The following is a 15,859-nucleotide window of genomic DNA, read 5'->3' as shown; positions in this document are numbered from 1 at the left end:
ATACCTTCCCATCATGAGTCAAAAATGTTGCCACATTTATCTTCATCACTACCAATTTTATTGCGTTTCCTTTATTCATGGATTTGACATTTTCCAACAGCCTGTTATCTCAATCTCTAAGCTAAGCTCGTTTTACAAATTTTAACTACAAGCCCTTGTACCCCTCGACATAAATACTCTCGACAAACCCAACAAGCAGCAAAATCCCACCCTTACACAGTGGAGATCCTCAGACGCCAGAAAGCCATCTACTTTAATAGTTTCTTTCCCAGAACTCCCTGTCTGAGAGTACATCTTTCAAACTGCTTGGCCTAACGTTCACAGGAAACATGAGTTGGAACAATTATATTGAAAACATTGCCAGGGCCGCTGCGAAAAAGGTAGGCTCTCTTTACCATGCTAGAAAACTACTGACACCTGAAAGTATCCTGTATCTCTATAAGGCCACCATTCGCCCATGTATGGAGTATTGTTGTCACATTTGGGCTGGTGCATCTGCTATTAGTCTCTCGCTCCTAGACAAGGTTAAAAAAAGAGTCGCCAATCTGATAGGCCCTGAACTGGCATCTAAGCTTCAGCCTCTGTCCCATCGACGAAACGTTGCATCCCTCTGCCTGTTCTACAAGTATTTTAATGGTGAATGCTCTGACGAACTGCAGACACTTGTGCCCCCATGACGTAGACACCCTCGACAAACCCGACAGGCAGCTAAATCCCACCCCCACACTGTAGAGATCCCTAGATGTAAAAGATCTTTCTACTCCAGTAGTTTCTTCCCCAGAACCGCTAGACTCTGGAATTCCATTCCAAGTTCCTGCTTCCCCAACAGTACTGACATGCAGAAGTTCAAGTGCAACGTGAACCGTCATCTTGCTGCTCAAATCCCAACATAGTGCCCCAGTAGTTGCTGCCCCTGATAGTAGCCCCCTACACCAAAGTGGCAATGTGCCTTGTTTGGGGTGAATAAATAAATAAAAAAAAGAACTGCTAGACTTTGGAATTTCCTTCCAGGTTCCTGCGTCCCTGACTGTACTGACTGCAGAAGTTCAAGTGTAATGTAAACAGACATCTTGCTGCTCAACTCCCTACATAGTATCTTTGCAACTTATGTTCCAGATAATAGTTCCCACATCAAAGTGACACTGTGTCTTGTTTGATGCGAAAATTCAAAAAAAAAAAAAGCAGCAAGGATTGATTCCATTCCAATTCCACAAAGATTCTTGTTGATGGTTTGCATCCAACTTTTCTCTGAACTTTCACCTCAAAATCCTTGCCTTACCTCATCCAAGAGTCGTTCCTATAAACATGGTCAAACCAACGTAGCCATCGAATCACGAAGCTTTGGTGTATTCAGCCTCGCCAACAGAACAGAAGAGCGGATATACCGCGTAACCAACAACACAGATTCATCTGACTATTGCTGTCATTATCATGAAAGCACGTGAGGACTGAAAGGTGTTTTTTTTTAATTGAAATCGAATATAGAATAGAGGATAATGAATTTTAAAAAATCTTATTAAAAAGAATTGTAAACATGAATATATTTTGAATTATTTTTTTTCTTCAAACCCTCCACCCATTAACGCATAGAAGTACAGTTAGTTTTTAATGAACTGTTACAAACTCCCAGTTAGATGTTTATAGACTTGTTGCATGTCAAATTGCATTGTGGGATTAATGTTTTCGTATAAAAGAAAAATCGCAACAAATTTGCAATAATTGTATAATTCAATATTTCGCGTTTTAAAATACATTTTCGAATTTACATTTTTTTAATTTTTTTCTTACTTTGGTTTACTATTTGTTTAGATTTATTTACAATTCTTGCAATTCGGAAATAAATATTTTTGTCAGCGAGAACATAATTATTGGTAATAATTTACTTACAATTGAATTGCATTGTGCTGTTATATTTATTCCAACTTCTGCCATTACCAACCAGCAAAGCATCACCGCTATAAATCAAGAGAAGAGTTTTTCAGGCTTGTGTACAAAATCGAAGTAAAACGTGGCCAGTGAGAATTGAGGACAAGCGTTGCATGGAGAGAAATGTTACGAGAATAATATGATGGATGTGACAAGCTTAGTTCTGATGATCTGATGATCTGATGAAGATTGAAATTGGATAGTGTAGGAGATGAGTGCAGAACAGGAAAATTCGATTGAGGTAGTAAGGTCAGTTCACAGAGGAAGGTTAAGAAAAGCATGGAAAGAACGATGTATAAAAGAAAGAGGATAAATAAAGTCCTGACCAGAGATACGTTAGTTTGGATGCCACTTTCTTTAAACCACACAATGCTAGAATGTAAAATGGATGCTAAACCGATGACAACGACAAAAATAACTTTTTTTCAGTTCCAATCTTTCCAGAGTTATAAAAATCTTTCAGGTAAAAAAAAAAACAAAAACAAATCCTATTACAAAAACAGAATGATTATAAAACATCCAAGAGCAAATAATCCAATGGAAACATTCGTGATGACAATAAGCCATGCACAAAAAATACAAATATGCAATCACCTTATTCATAGTGCTATGCTGATTTTTTTTAATGTCCGAATTAATTATTTATACAAACATCCGTCACCTTTTTTGGCATTTAACACAACGAATGTGCTAATGTAATCTTTTTGAAGTTTTTATTGCGTTTGGTAATGTGGTTTTCATTGTCAACTCGAGAGAGTTGATCGATGCCTTGCACAGATTTTTTGAAGAGTTCTATAACTGGATTTCTCATAAATTGTCTGTAAAAGTACATCCACTAATAATATAAGCAGAAATTTTCTGTATGCGTGAGTTTGTCTGTCACATTTTATTTAAATATTTTAACTTCTTTTATAAATGGAAAATTTTGAATTACTATTAAATAAATTCCCAACAAAGAAAATGCATGCCGGGATCAGAAATAAAAGCCTCAAGATCTTCAGTCTGGTGTTCTATGAGGTGAGCTATTAAGATTTTCTAATTATTAGAGACCGAAGAGGTCAAATTTCTTTTTTAACTTTGACCCCAATTTTGACCCCTTTAACACTTATTCGTTTGGGCTCTAATCAAATTAAAAAGTTTGATCCATGTCCAAGTAATCTACATCTAAATTTTCAAGTGTTTAGACCCAAAATTGGTGGAGGAGTTTGGTAGAGTTTTCAATGGTCAAATCGTTGAACTTTGACCCCTTAACCGCCAAATTTCTGGCCGAAAACGATTAAAAAGATTTTCCCAAATCTCGAAACTCTTTACGTCAAATCTCGAGTCAGTAAACTGAAAATTCACAGAGTAGTTTGGTAGGGTAATGTACACACACACACACACACACACAATTTCACTTTCATAGATACACTAGCATTTCAGCCCGGCGTTGCCCAGGTGTTTGAGGTGTATGTTGAGCAAAAAAAGTGGTAGTAGGAAGGTAGGCTCGAACCCGTACCGTGAAGGAGGAAAAGAACAGGAGAAAAATGTGACATCTTTGCTGTTACGACCACCGTCAAACCGGAAGTGACATAGGTTTAAATTAAGACTAGACAATCGAAAAGAGGGGATCACTTTCGAAAATAGCGGTGAAAAAAAACGACCCCTGCTAGTAGAAAAGTGCCCAGTTAAGGGTAAAGAAATTAATGTTTTTAACCAATTTTTTTTGGTATTTGTCGTTTGAAGCGTCGAGCTTCAAAACGATACTGATCTTGTGAAAATCCGTCGCTTCTGTTGAAAGTTTTAGGCAGACATGCAAACATACATACATTTATATATTGGTAGCTCAAACCGATTAAAAAGCTTGCCTTATCTCTGAATACCTTTTATGTAAAATTTCAAATGTTCAGACCAAAATTTGTCTGAGTAATTTGGTAGAGACCGTAGAGGTCAATTTTTTTAAAACTTTGACCCCTATTATGACGTCTTACATTTATTGTTTTGGGTTCAAATCAAGTTTATAAGTTAGATCCATGTCCAAGGGACCTATATCTAAAATTTCAAGTGTTTAGACCCAAAATTGACGGAGGAATTTGGTAGAGTTCTCAAAGGTCAAATCGTTGAACTTAATAGCCAAATTTCTGGCCGAAAACCGATTACAAAGATTTTCTCAAATCTCACTACCGTGTATATCAAATTTCGCCTCTGTAGACTGAAAATTGACAGAGTTATTGCGTAGGGAAATGTACACAGGAAGACAGACAGACACTTTCACTTTTATAGATAGATAAATTTTATTGCTAACCTATTTTTTTTTTAATTAAAATTATCTGTCTTATTTTGACCAAGAAAAATGTATTCGTTATTTACAAAATTTATTTAGATTTATATTTTTATGTATTCATAATATTATTCTTTTATAATATTTTTAGATCAATTATAGTTTCATATATATATATATATACACTAGCAGTTCATCCCGGCTTTGCTCAGGCCCTACGTACTGTTCATAACTTGTCCTACGTGTGAATACATTTTATGTAAGATTTCAAATGTTTAGACCAAAATTTATCTGAGTAATTTCGTAGATGTTTTGTATCGAACTGGGGAACCATTTGTTAGGAGTCTCGAACCCAACCCTTTATTATTATTACGGGGGTACCGTGTTCGGCCTCCAGTGACATATAGCCGAGTGGTCCTAGACGTTGTATCAAAGTTTACAGTTACCCAAAGGTGCTGAGTTCAATCCTGTTCGAAGGCAGTGAAAAGTAACATTCAAAACAGAGAATCAACAACTATGTCCCAGAGCCTAGCTGGAGTCCGAACACGGTACCCCCGTAATAATAATAAAGGGTTAGGTTCGAGACTCCTAACAAACGGTTCCCCAGTTCAAAACAACTGATGAAGGCCGGAGGGCAAAACGGCCGAAACGTTGTGACTATAACAACCAAGATGAGGAAGTCAGTCCGACAATCTCAATCAATGAAAACACCTCATCTCAAAAATACAGGCAATTACTAATTTCATAAAGGTCAATTTTTTAAAACTTTGACCCCAATTTTGAAATTTATTATTTTAGTCTCAAATCAAATTACAAAGTTTTACCCATGTCTAAGTTACCTATATCTAAAATTTCAAGTCTTTAGACGCAAAATTGATGGAGGAATTTGGTAGAATCTGCAAAGGTCAACTCTTTCACCTTTGACAGCGAAATTTTCGCCCCAAAACTGATTAAAATGCTTGCCGCATGTCTGAATACCAGTTATGTATAAATTTCAAATGTTTAGATCTAAAATTGGCTGAGTAGTTTGCTAGAGACCGCAAAGGTAAAATCTTTTCATCTTTGATCCCTTGGCAGCTCAAACTTTTTACCCAAACCGATTAAAAAGGTTGCTCTATCTCTGAATACCCTTTATGTAAAATTTCAAATGTTTAGACCAGAAATTGGCAGAGTAATTTGGTAAAGACCGCAGAGGTCAATTTTTTTTTAACTTTGACCCCTTAACATTTATGTTTTGGAGGCTCAAATCAAATTAAAAAGTTTGATTCATGTCCAAGTAACCTACATTTAAAATTTTAAGCGTTTAAACCCAAAATTGGCAGAGGAGTTTGGTAGCATTTTCAAAGGTCAAATCATTGAACTTTGACCCCTTGACAGCCAAATTTCTGGCCGAAAACCGATTAAAAAGATTTTTCCAAATCTCAATACTCCTTATCTCAAATCTCGAGTCTCTAGACCGAAAATAGAGAGAGTTATTTGGTAGGAAAATGTACACAGACACACACACATTTTTACTGTTATATATATATATATATATATACACTAGCAGTTCAACCCAGCTTGGCTCCGTCCCTATGTACTGTTCATAACTTTATGTGCATATGTATATATTAAAAGGTTTGAATATGTGCGGTACTGCCTTTATGTATAATAGTCTTCCTTAACTACCATAGAGAAAAGTTGGTACAGACCGCAGAGGCCGAATTTTTAAAAACTTTAACTCCAATTTTGACTCCTTAACATTTATTGTATCAAGCTCAAATTGAATTTAGATGTTTGAGCCATGTCCAAGTAACCTACATCTAAAATTTCAAGTGTTTAGACCCAAAATTGGCGGAAGAGTTTGGTAGAATCTGCAAAGGTCAACTCTTTCAACCTTGACGTTTTGACAGCCAAATTTTCGCCCAAAAACTGAATAAAAAGCTTGCTGCATGTCTGAGTACCCTATATGTAAAATTTCAAATGTTTAGACCAAAAATTGGCTTAATAGTTTGCTAGAGACCACAACTGTAAAATCTTTTGAACTTTGACCTTTTGTAAGCCAAATTTTCAGCAAAAAAATGATTAAAAAGCTTGCCCTATGTCTGAATACACTTTATGTACAATTTCAAATGTTTAGACTAAAAATTGGCTGAGTAATTTGGTAGAGACCGCAGAGGTAAATTTTCTTTAAACTTTGACCCAAATTATGACTCCTTAACATTTATATACATATATACATTCATATATATATATATATATATATATATACACACTGGACAAACTGTCTAAGCCTGGTTGGTATAGTCTTCTATTATAATATGCATTTTCTTTTCATAATACATGTATTTTTTCCATAAAAATGAAAATATTTTACTATATTTTATGAAATGGAAAAAGAAAAAAAGTATGTTACATTTTTAAATTTCATTATAGCGTGTTTGAATTATATTTTTATTTGTTTACTATTAATTGAATATTTGCACATAGTAAGTACCTGATGGGTTACCAGCTTGATAATACTAAGCGCTGTATGTAGGAGGACGTCGACAATCCCCTGTAAGAGTTCAAAAACCTAACGTCGTCACCTCCCCTGACGGGGATGTACATGCGACTTGGGTCCTCTTGTAAATTTCAAACAACCATGAAACCATGAACAAACATGGAGGAAGTCAGTTAAACCAGCATATGGTTTGAACCGTTTCTATTTCTACCAATCGAATATTTATTGTAATAAAAAAATGTAACACGATAAAATAAAGCATATAAAAAAAATCTATTTAAAAATAATTAAATAACCTTGTCGAAAACCTTCACATTTTCCTGTGATAAATGATTCACAACACTATATGGGAATAATGAGCCGGCACACTGATGCAGTCTATTAATTCCTTATAGCTGTTTGATATCGACAAAGAATCGAAGCAACTCCATGACATATGGCATCAAAACAACGTCTTAATCCTACGTGCTAAATTCCAATTATCTTTTACAGTTGGGGTTTGAAAGAATGTTGGCTTTCCACAAAAAGGTGGGATGGATGACGCCGTGGCTTCCCAACAGCCCTCTATTCCCGGCATCACGGGTTCCACAAAGCGATATGACTTATTATAGCATGAATAATTACATTGGCCGATCTATGATATGTATGTCATTTTTGGCACAGATTTTACATCTTATTTAGTGCAATAATAATCCACTTTTAATGGAACTAGAAAAACTGTAATCTGATTAAAACAAAATAATTACATTGTGGTGGAAGCCATTTTCTGTCCACTTACTGAACGATAAGAGAGGTGGGGAGATAGGCTCAGTATAGAAGACACAAATATACATACTTTCCTATGTTGGTTTCTGGAGGTTTGTTTGTTTGTTTGTTTGTTTTGTTGGGTTTTACAGCATGTCAACCCTTTGAGTTATTTCATGACGAGTGTCTATGGATTTAGGGAGCTGTTGTATAAAAGGGTTCTTTTTTAATTTTTTTATAAAAGCAAATTTTTTTAAGATATGAAATTTTGATGTGAGGATTGTTTTTATTGAATGAATCCTTAATATATTTTTCGTTGTAGTATGTGCTTTATTGTGAGTGGTGTTTTACAAGGTATACAGAAGGGTTAGGTTTTTTTCAGGAGATATAAGTGGGTTAAATGTGTATGGTCTATTTTTTATTCTTGTTAGTTTGACTTTTCTGTTTAGTTTCGTATTTTGTTCTTGTTTTTAAATTTTTGCCATTATTTCACGAATTTGTTGTTAAGATATTCATTTCAGTAAGTTTGCCATTTCTCTGTTGTGTATGTGTTGATATGTCTTTCAAGATCTGTGTATAGAATTTTAAAATTTGCATCAATTGGGAAATTTAAGGCGGTTTTTGCTGCTGAATCTGCTAATTCATTTCCTCTGATACCAGAATGGCTTGATATTCAGCAGAAAATGATTTCTTTTTGATTGCTTGATTCACTTAATTTGTGGAATAATTTTTTGATTAGGGGGTTGTCCATTTTTTTAATTTTTGATAGCTTTTAAAGTAGATTGGGAATCTGAAAGGATTATAAATTTGGATTTTTTGTTATTGGAGGCTAGATTCAGAGCTAGGATTAGAGCATGTATTTCGGCACTGAAAATTGATATTTCTTTTGGGAGGTTTGTTTGTTTTTTGGTTGATTTGTTGAGTATTGCTGCACTGGCTGTTGCGTTATTTTGTTTAGACCCATCTTTATAGATGTGTGTGTGGTTTGAATACTTTCTTTGATTTTATTGAGATCATCATGATAAGTTATTGATGTGTATGTTTCTTTTCATGTTCACTTAAACTTAGATCAATGTTGGGGGTTGCGATTTTCCAAGTTTGAGTAGAACAGTTTCATGGATTTTGGTTATGGTTAGATTTGCTTCTTTGGAGATTGGTTTTATTCTGAGTCCAAAAGTTTTGATTGTATTTTCTTTTTGGTTGAAAAGGTGTTTACGATTTGGGTTTAAAGTGCTATTATATGCTGGGTTTGTAGGGCTGGCTGTTAATTTTGTGTAGTACTTTAGACCAAGGTTTTAGTTTCTAAGCATTGGGGGGTTTCATGCATTTCTGCATATAGGATTTCTACAAGGGAGGTTTGAAATGCCCCTAATGCTATTCTTAGTCTGAAGTGGCATAGATATGATTTGTTTTGGGCATTGCAAAATATGATTTTGTTGTGCAAAGAGTTAAAAAAAAAAAAAGAAAAAAAAAAGTGTAAATGTAGGTGCATTTGAGTCAGGAAGCCACCTTCAGAAAGCCTGATCTGGTTGCACCAGGGTTTCTGGAGGAGGTATTGAAGTGTAGCAAGGTCAATGAAAATGGTGCAGATGTTGAAAATCATTATTATTGAGTCATTTATTTTATTTTTATCATTTATTTTATTTTTATCATTTTTATTTTTATCATTCATTACTTTTATCATCTATTTATTATTTTGTTTATTATTTTTTATCATTCAATTATTATTTTTATCATTTATTTATTATTTTTTGTTTATTAATTATTTTTTCTTTTTTTTATTTATTGTTTTATTCATCTTTGTATTTATTATATTTTATCATTTAATTCATTGCTTTTTATAACGTATTTATTATATTAAAATGCCCCACATTGCATAATGATAAGAGTGTTCGTTAATGGGATAGAAGATTGGGCTACTATCCTCCGTCAAGTCATACAAAAGACTTAAAGAATGGTATTTGGTGCTCTTTTTCTAAACACTCAGCATAATAAGTGGCGAATCAAAGGGCAAGTGGAGTAATCCTGGGAATTGAGTGATGCCCTCCCCTACATCTCAGTGTAGCAATTCATAAAAAGGAAGCTTTCTGGTCGCCCTTGACTATAATCGCCAACAGCTTTTATTTATGTATTTTCACTTTTCTTCAGCTCAAACAAGGCATATTGTCACTGAAGTATAAGGGAGCTACTGTGATAGAGGCCAGATTTGTATCGAGTTCATTTGAGTGGAGAGTTTAATAGCAAGTTATTTGCTCACATTGCATTTAAATTTCTGAATGTTGGTGTAGTCGGAGAAACGGAGTAGGGAGGGAATTCCAAAGGCAAGTGGTCTGGGGAAAAAGCTATTGAATTAGAAATTTTTTTGCATCTGAGTCTTTATTTTGAGGGTGAGATTTACATGATAGTCAGGTGAGATGGGAGTATTTTTTATTAAGGCAATACAAGTACAGTAGGTTCAACGGTACATTCTGTGGAAGTACCTGTAAAACAAACACAGGGACGCAACACTGGCGATGCAACAGAGACTGAAGCTTCACAGATGGAGTGGGATCTGTTTTATAATTTGCTATCTTCGGTTAGACCAGATTATAGCACATCAACATGAGGATTTTCATGACAGTTTTTTTAACCTTACTACTTCCATGCTGGCTCATGACAAATTGGAAGTAGGTGTCTTTGTGAGACCGTCACTAGAAGATTGTTGTACAGCACACTTTATCTGGTTTTGGGTTTTTCTTCAAGTTTCCTTCTCTTGGACAGACCTACTTCACCATGGCTGAGAAGCTTCATCTACATCCAATGTGGTAACCCTCTGGAATATTTGATTGTGGCTTAAACATGCGACACCTTGTCTATTGTTCAATCGAATTTTCGGCTAAATGATCTCAATGTGTCTCCGTGCATCTCATTACGGCTATCGGATATTAAAAAACAGTTTTTTCAACAAGATTGGAAAAAATTGGAGAGTAAGGCTCAGCAGCTGAAAATTGGGATTAAATAAATAAACACATGATTTATTTATTTGAAAAAAAAAAAATCCTGCATCGTTTTTTGACATATTTTCAAATTTTTCATTGTACAGTTGTTTCTACTGTAGTAAAATTGATCTCAATATTTATATAGGTGTACCAACACATCTCACTATAGCTAGTGGCCATTAAAAAAAAAATCTTCAATACCCCCCCCCCCAAAAAAAAACAACAAAATCGTCGATCTCCGGCAATCTGGTTTCTTAGCGAATTTTCAAAGTTACTAATTACATTTATTACATCCGTATAATTCCTGTTGATATCTATGTTCCAGAAGATTGGGTTTCTATTCAAGATTTGTTATTCCTTGATGAGACTCTTGAGCAGTAGAAGTTGATTTAGATCAGATCAGTCTCAAATTGAAAACATCGTTTGAATGTCAACTCACGATTTGACCTTTACAAACAGGAATTGCTTGAATTTTACAAACAGTGAAAGATCACAAAGCAAAAAATAAAAATTAAAAAAAAAAAAAACTAATGCATTTTGACTTATCGAACCAAAAGAAATAAAGGAAAACAGTAAAGGGAGGTAAATCTGTAAACACTAAAAAAAAATGCTTAATGGCTTTCATAGATGAGACACACAAAAAGAAAATAAAAATAATTAAAACGTTTAGGGATGGAAATGCCATTTTGAACTTATGCATGACAGATTGATCGACGGACTCAATGAATGGATGTATCTAATAAAAAGTATTGGAAAAGTAAAATGTGTTTAGCCATGAAAATTTCAAACTTAAGAGTGACAGACCGACCAGATGCTATTTCACATTCAGACGTGACAAGCCGATAAACAAACCTTCTATAGGGATGCATTGACGCATGGCATAAGCAATTCACTTATTTTCACTTCTCTGATTTACAATACACCAAACATTGATGTTTTTTGTTTTTTTTTGTTTTTTTTACTTTTCCTTTACAAAACTCAATTTCAAGACAAAAGCATATATTTGAAAATACAAAAAATTTGAAACAAAAACTTGCCAAAATGACTAAATCTGAAAACGGTTAATATGTAATAAAACAAAACAACCAAACCAATCACGATGAAAATACAAACAACGTGAAACATAATTTTTTTTCACAAATTACTGGATTCAACATTAAATAATCCAAAAGGGTTGATATACTGCAACACAAAACAACCAAACATTTTTACCTCCTTGGTTTCATTCAATCTCTATGTTTAACGATGACCTGACCAACAACGTGAATTACACCCTCAACATCAGAGGTATGATTTTGACTTTTTGTGACATGTAAACATTGTGTTTGAATATGTTTTTAACTCCATAGTCCTGCCTGAAGTTTGCTACATTCAAAAATACAGTGATAACACATTTTTACTGTTTGTGGAAGGTTGCTAACGAAACAGATCTGTAACATATACTCTTATAAAAAAAATAAAAGAATGTGTTATTTCCAAAATTGTGAATATTGAACTTTATATATATATATATATATATATATATATATATATATATATATATATATATATATATATATATAAGCTGGAAAACCAAAGATCGATGTAACCAAGACCAAACACCAAGACAGGGTCAGATAGTTTGAGGCCAAAGACCACATACTCTGCTGCAATCTCAGCTTATGGGAGGAGAAAGGGTGAACAACGCATTGACTGGTACAATGCGACCTCTGAGAAACTAGATCCTCTCATTGACTTCAAGAGGAGGAATCTTCAGGAATACAAGGATAACCCGAGTAAAAACTCTCTATTAGTCCTTCATACATCTCACAACAAGGTAAAGTCAACAGTGTGCGACTGTGTAAATGAATACTGGAACAGACTATGCAACTCCTTGTTAAAAGCTGCAAATACTAAAAACACCGAGGCAACATATGATGGCATTAAGAAAGCAATCAGCCCTACTGATGTAAAAACTGCTTCTTTGAAGAACAAGACACAAGAAATTCTTACAATTCCAAACAACTTGACAGATGGGTTGAACATTACTTTGAGCTCTATTCAACAAAACAAAGTAAGACAGAACGTCCTCAATAGCATCCTACACTATGCACAATTACCTGAGCTGGACATATCACTCACCATCGATGAGGTTTCCAAGGTGATAGACAAACTCCCACTGGGGAAGGCTCCAGGTACTGATTCCATCTCAGGCGAAGTGATAAAGATAGACAAGTTCTTTCAGTGACTGCAAGTATAGGAGCTCCTACTATTGAGCATTTCAGCAAACTGTTTGCTCATATCATTTTGACAAGATTGCAAGTTTATGCCGAGAGAATATACCCTGAATCACAGTGTAGCTTTCACTCCCAACGTTCCACCATTGACATGATCTTCTCATTATGCCAACTCCAGAAGAATTGCAGAAAACAAAACAAGCCATTGCACTTTGCCTTCATTGATCTTACTAAGGCATTTGACATAGTCAGTAGAGATTGACTATTCAAGATGCTGCCTTTCATTGACTGCCCTCCCAAATTCCTGAACCTTATAGAGTCATTTCATGACGGTATGATGAGAACCATGCAATTTGATGGAGACACCTCTGCTGAGTTTGGTGTAAAAAGCAGTGTCAAACAGGGATGTGTGCTTGCCCCTACACTGTTTAGCATTTTCTTTGCCCTTCTCCTGAGGCATGTCTTCAATTCGTCAGAATTTTACCTTCAGTCTAGATCGAACGACCGCTTCTTCAACATCAACCGCCTTTAGTCCAGGACCAAAGTCCAACAAGTTATGGTCACGGACCTACTGTTTGCTGATGATGCAGTGGTAGTATCTCACACTGAAGGACTTCAAAGACTCTTAGACAGATTTTCCAATGCTTGCAAAGAATTCAGTCTCACCATAAGCTTGAAAACAAAAACAGGTCATGAGACAAGGAACCTCATCATCTCCAATTATCACGATGAATGGCAGTGCTTAGACATAGTCCATCAATTCCAATATCTTGGGCCTACAATCTTAGACAACCTATCTCTTAATGTAGAACTCAAAAAGCACAATGGAAAGGCATACACCACCCTTACAAAATTGACAATTCAGGTGTGGGAAAATAAACATCTCACCATCTCTACAAAACTAAACGTGGCCTGTGTCATCTGAATCCTCTTGTATGGCAGTGAAGCATGGACAACCTACAGCCACCAAGAACAGAAACTGAACACATTTCACATGCGTCGTCTGTGGAGAATTCTTGGATTTTGTTGGAAAAACAAAGTTACAAACAATGTTGTGATCGTAAGGGCTGATATCCCCTCCATGTTCACCCTTCTTTGCCAAAGATGCCTATGCTAGATAGGTCATGTGCACCGCATATACAATAGGAGAATCCCAAAAGACATTCTCTACCGTGAACTCAAAAGGAAAATTGGTCATCCTTACCTTCGCTATATCAACGTGTGCAAACGCGACATGAAAACATGTTATATTGACCCTACCAGCCGTGAGTTCAAAACTAAAGCCCGCAACATCTGGAGACAAATGGTAACCAAAGGCCTGACCACTAGTGAAAGGTCGATCGCAGAACTGGTAGAGACCAAAAGACTATTTAGGAAGGCCACAAAATTCAACAGACCACTAATACGATGCACCGACCTTCACCTGTGACATCAGCAACCAACAATGTAGATTGAAGAAGGCTTATTCAGCCACAGTGTTCAACCACCTCTACAGGCGCACCCCCATAGTCTTCTAGACTGACAGATGCCAACAACAATTATATATATATATATAGTAATTTATAAAATATATATGGCGATTAAGCTACACTGAATATTCCGCGTTTCATACGAAATAGTTATATATATATATATATATATATATACACACACGTGCATAAATTTGTATGTAAAAATACATTTTTGTTGTACTCTCTAGTATTCATACAGAATAATATTTAAACACTAGCTAGAATACTTGACCTTAGATGGATTCAACCGTAGTTTATTTTTTTATTTTATTCTTTTTCTACCCCAAACAAGGCATATTCCCACTTGGATATAAGGGGCTACTATTTAGAACCGTGTCTAGCAGGAGACTCAAGAGAGTTGAGCAGCAAGATGTCTATTCATCTTACATTTAAACTTCTACATGTTAGTACAGTCAGGGAAGCGGGAAACAAGAAGGGAATTCCAAAGTCCAGCAGTCCAAAGGAAGAAACAAATAGAGAACACGGCTTTTCGGCCTCAGCAGTATAAGGGTGGGATTTTGCTGTTTCTCAGATTAGTCTAGAATATGTATGTCAAGGGGGCACAAGTGTTACAAGTTCATCAGAGCACATTCCATTAAAGTACTTGTAAAACGGCACAGGCATGCGACACTGTGGTGATGAGACAGGGGCTGTAGCTTGGCTGATAGTGCGGGATAACCTATTAGATTTTAGACTTTTTTGGAACCCTGTTTAAAGAGTGAGAGACTAGTGATAGATGTACCAACCGAGATGTGGCAACAATACTCCATACATGGATGAGTCATGTAAAGTTATATGCTCTTTGGTGCAAGCAATTTTCTCACATGGTAGAGGGAACCCACCTTTTTTGCAGTAACGTCCTTAATGTATTTGTTCAAATCCATGTTACCTGTGAATTTAATCCAAGGAGTTTGAAAGATTGATCCTCAGGTAGGGTGTTACTTGATCGTTTAAGGTCAATTTTGTGTTTTGGGGATGACACACACACACACACATATATATACACACTAGTTTCTTATTTCAATGTTGTATTTGAATGATTTTATGCATTAAAGAGGTTATACATGCTTTTATTCTGACAATATTTTGTTGTATAGTTCTATTTTTTTAAGTATGTCATTAAATGATTTATCTGAGTGAGTTCAAATAGTTTACTTCATTGCTTTTGTATTGCAGTAATTTTTTTTACACAACTGAAAGTTCGACACAGTCCACAGCAAAGTGTCTTACAGTGTATGGAGCATGACACGTGACACACCTCATTTTTCAGTGATAATTGTTATTCTGAAGTGTTTAATATGGAGTCAAGAAAGGATAATTTTCTTGCTTTGTCTGTAACGATTCAGGTAGAATTGGTTTCATTGCTAGTAATTTATTTAGATGGCAGTTGTTGCAGTTGATTTGCCATTAATTCTGAATTTATGATTTTATTCTTTCTTTCAAATCTCGTATGTTTAGTCGATGTGTTCTTTATGAGCATTTTTGGCAGCTCTGTCAGCCACATTTAGAACTTTTAACAAGTTCCAAAAGATTGCACCTCAAAATATTTCAAATCAAGATAACATATATCGTTATTTTCATGGCAAGTGCTCGACTGAACTCCAGTCTATGGTCCCCCCTTGCCAAACTTTCACAAAAAACATTCAACTAGCTACAATGACTATAAATGATTTCCCCTACTCTCTATCTGTGCCCAAATCTAAATGCAAACTCCATGAACAAAGCTTCTTTCCCAGAACTGC

General features: G+C 35.2%; 1 protein-coding gene across 3 annotated transcripts in view; it reads right to left on the bottom strand.

The window, feature by feature from the left end:
* The window catches only part of LOC145277493 (uncharacterized), a 656,318-nt gene that overhangs the window by 257,641 nt on the left and 382,818 nt on the right, over positions 1-15,859 (bottom strand). The window lies entirely within an intron of this gene.

This window comes from Euprymna scolopes, chromosome 6 (genome assembly GCF_053919585.1).
Source record: "Euprymna scolopes isolate OS-2025 chromosome 6, ASM5391958v1, whole genome shotgun sequence".
Classification (NCBI taxonomy): domain Eukaryota; kingdom Metazoa; phylum Mollusca; class Cephalopoda; order Sepiida; family Sepiolidae; genus Euprymna; species Euprymna scolopes.
The sequence above is the reverse complement of the archived record's forward strand: the minus strand, read 5'-3'. Positions and strand labels throughout refer to the sequence as shown.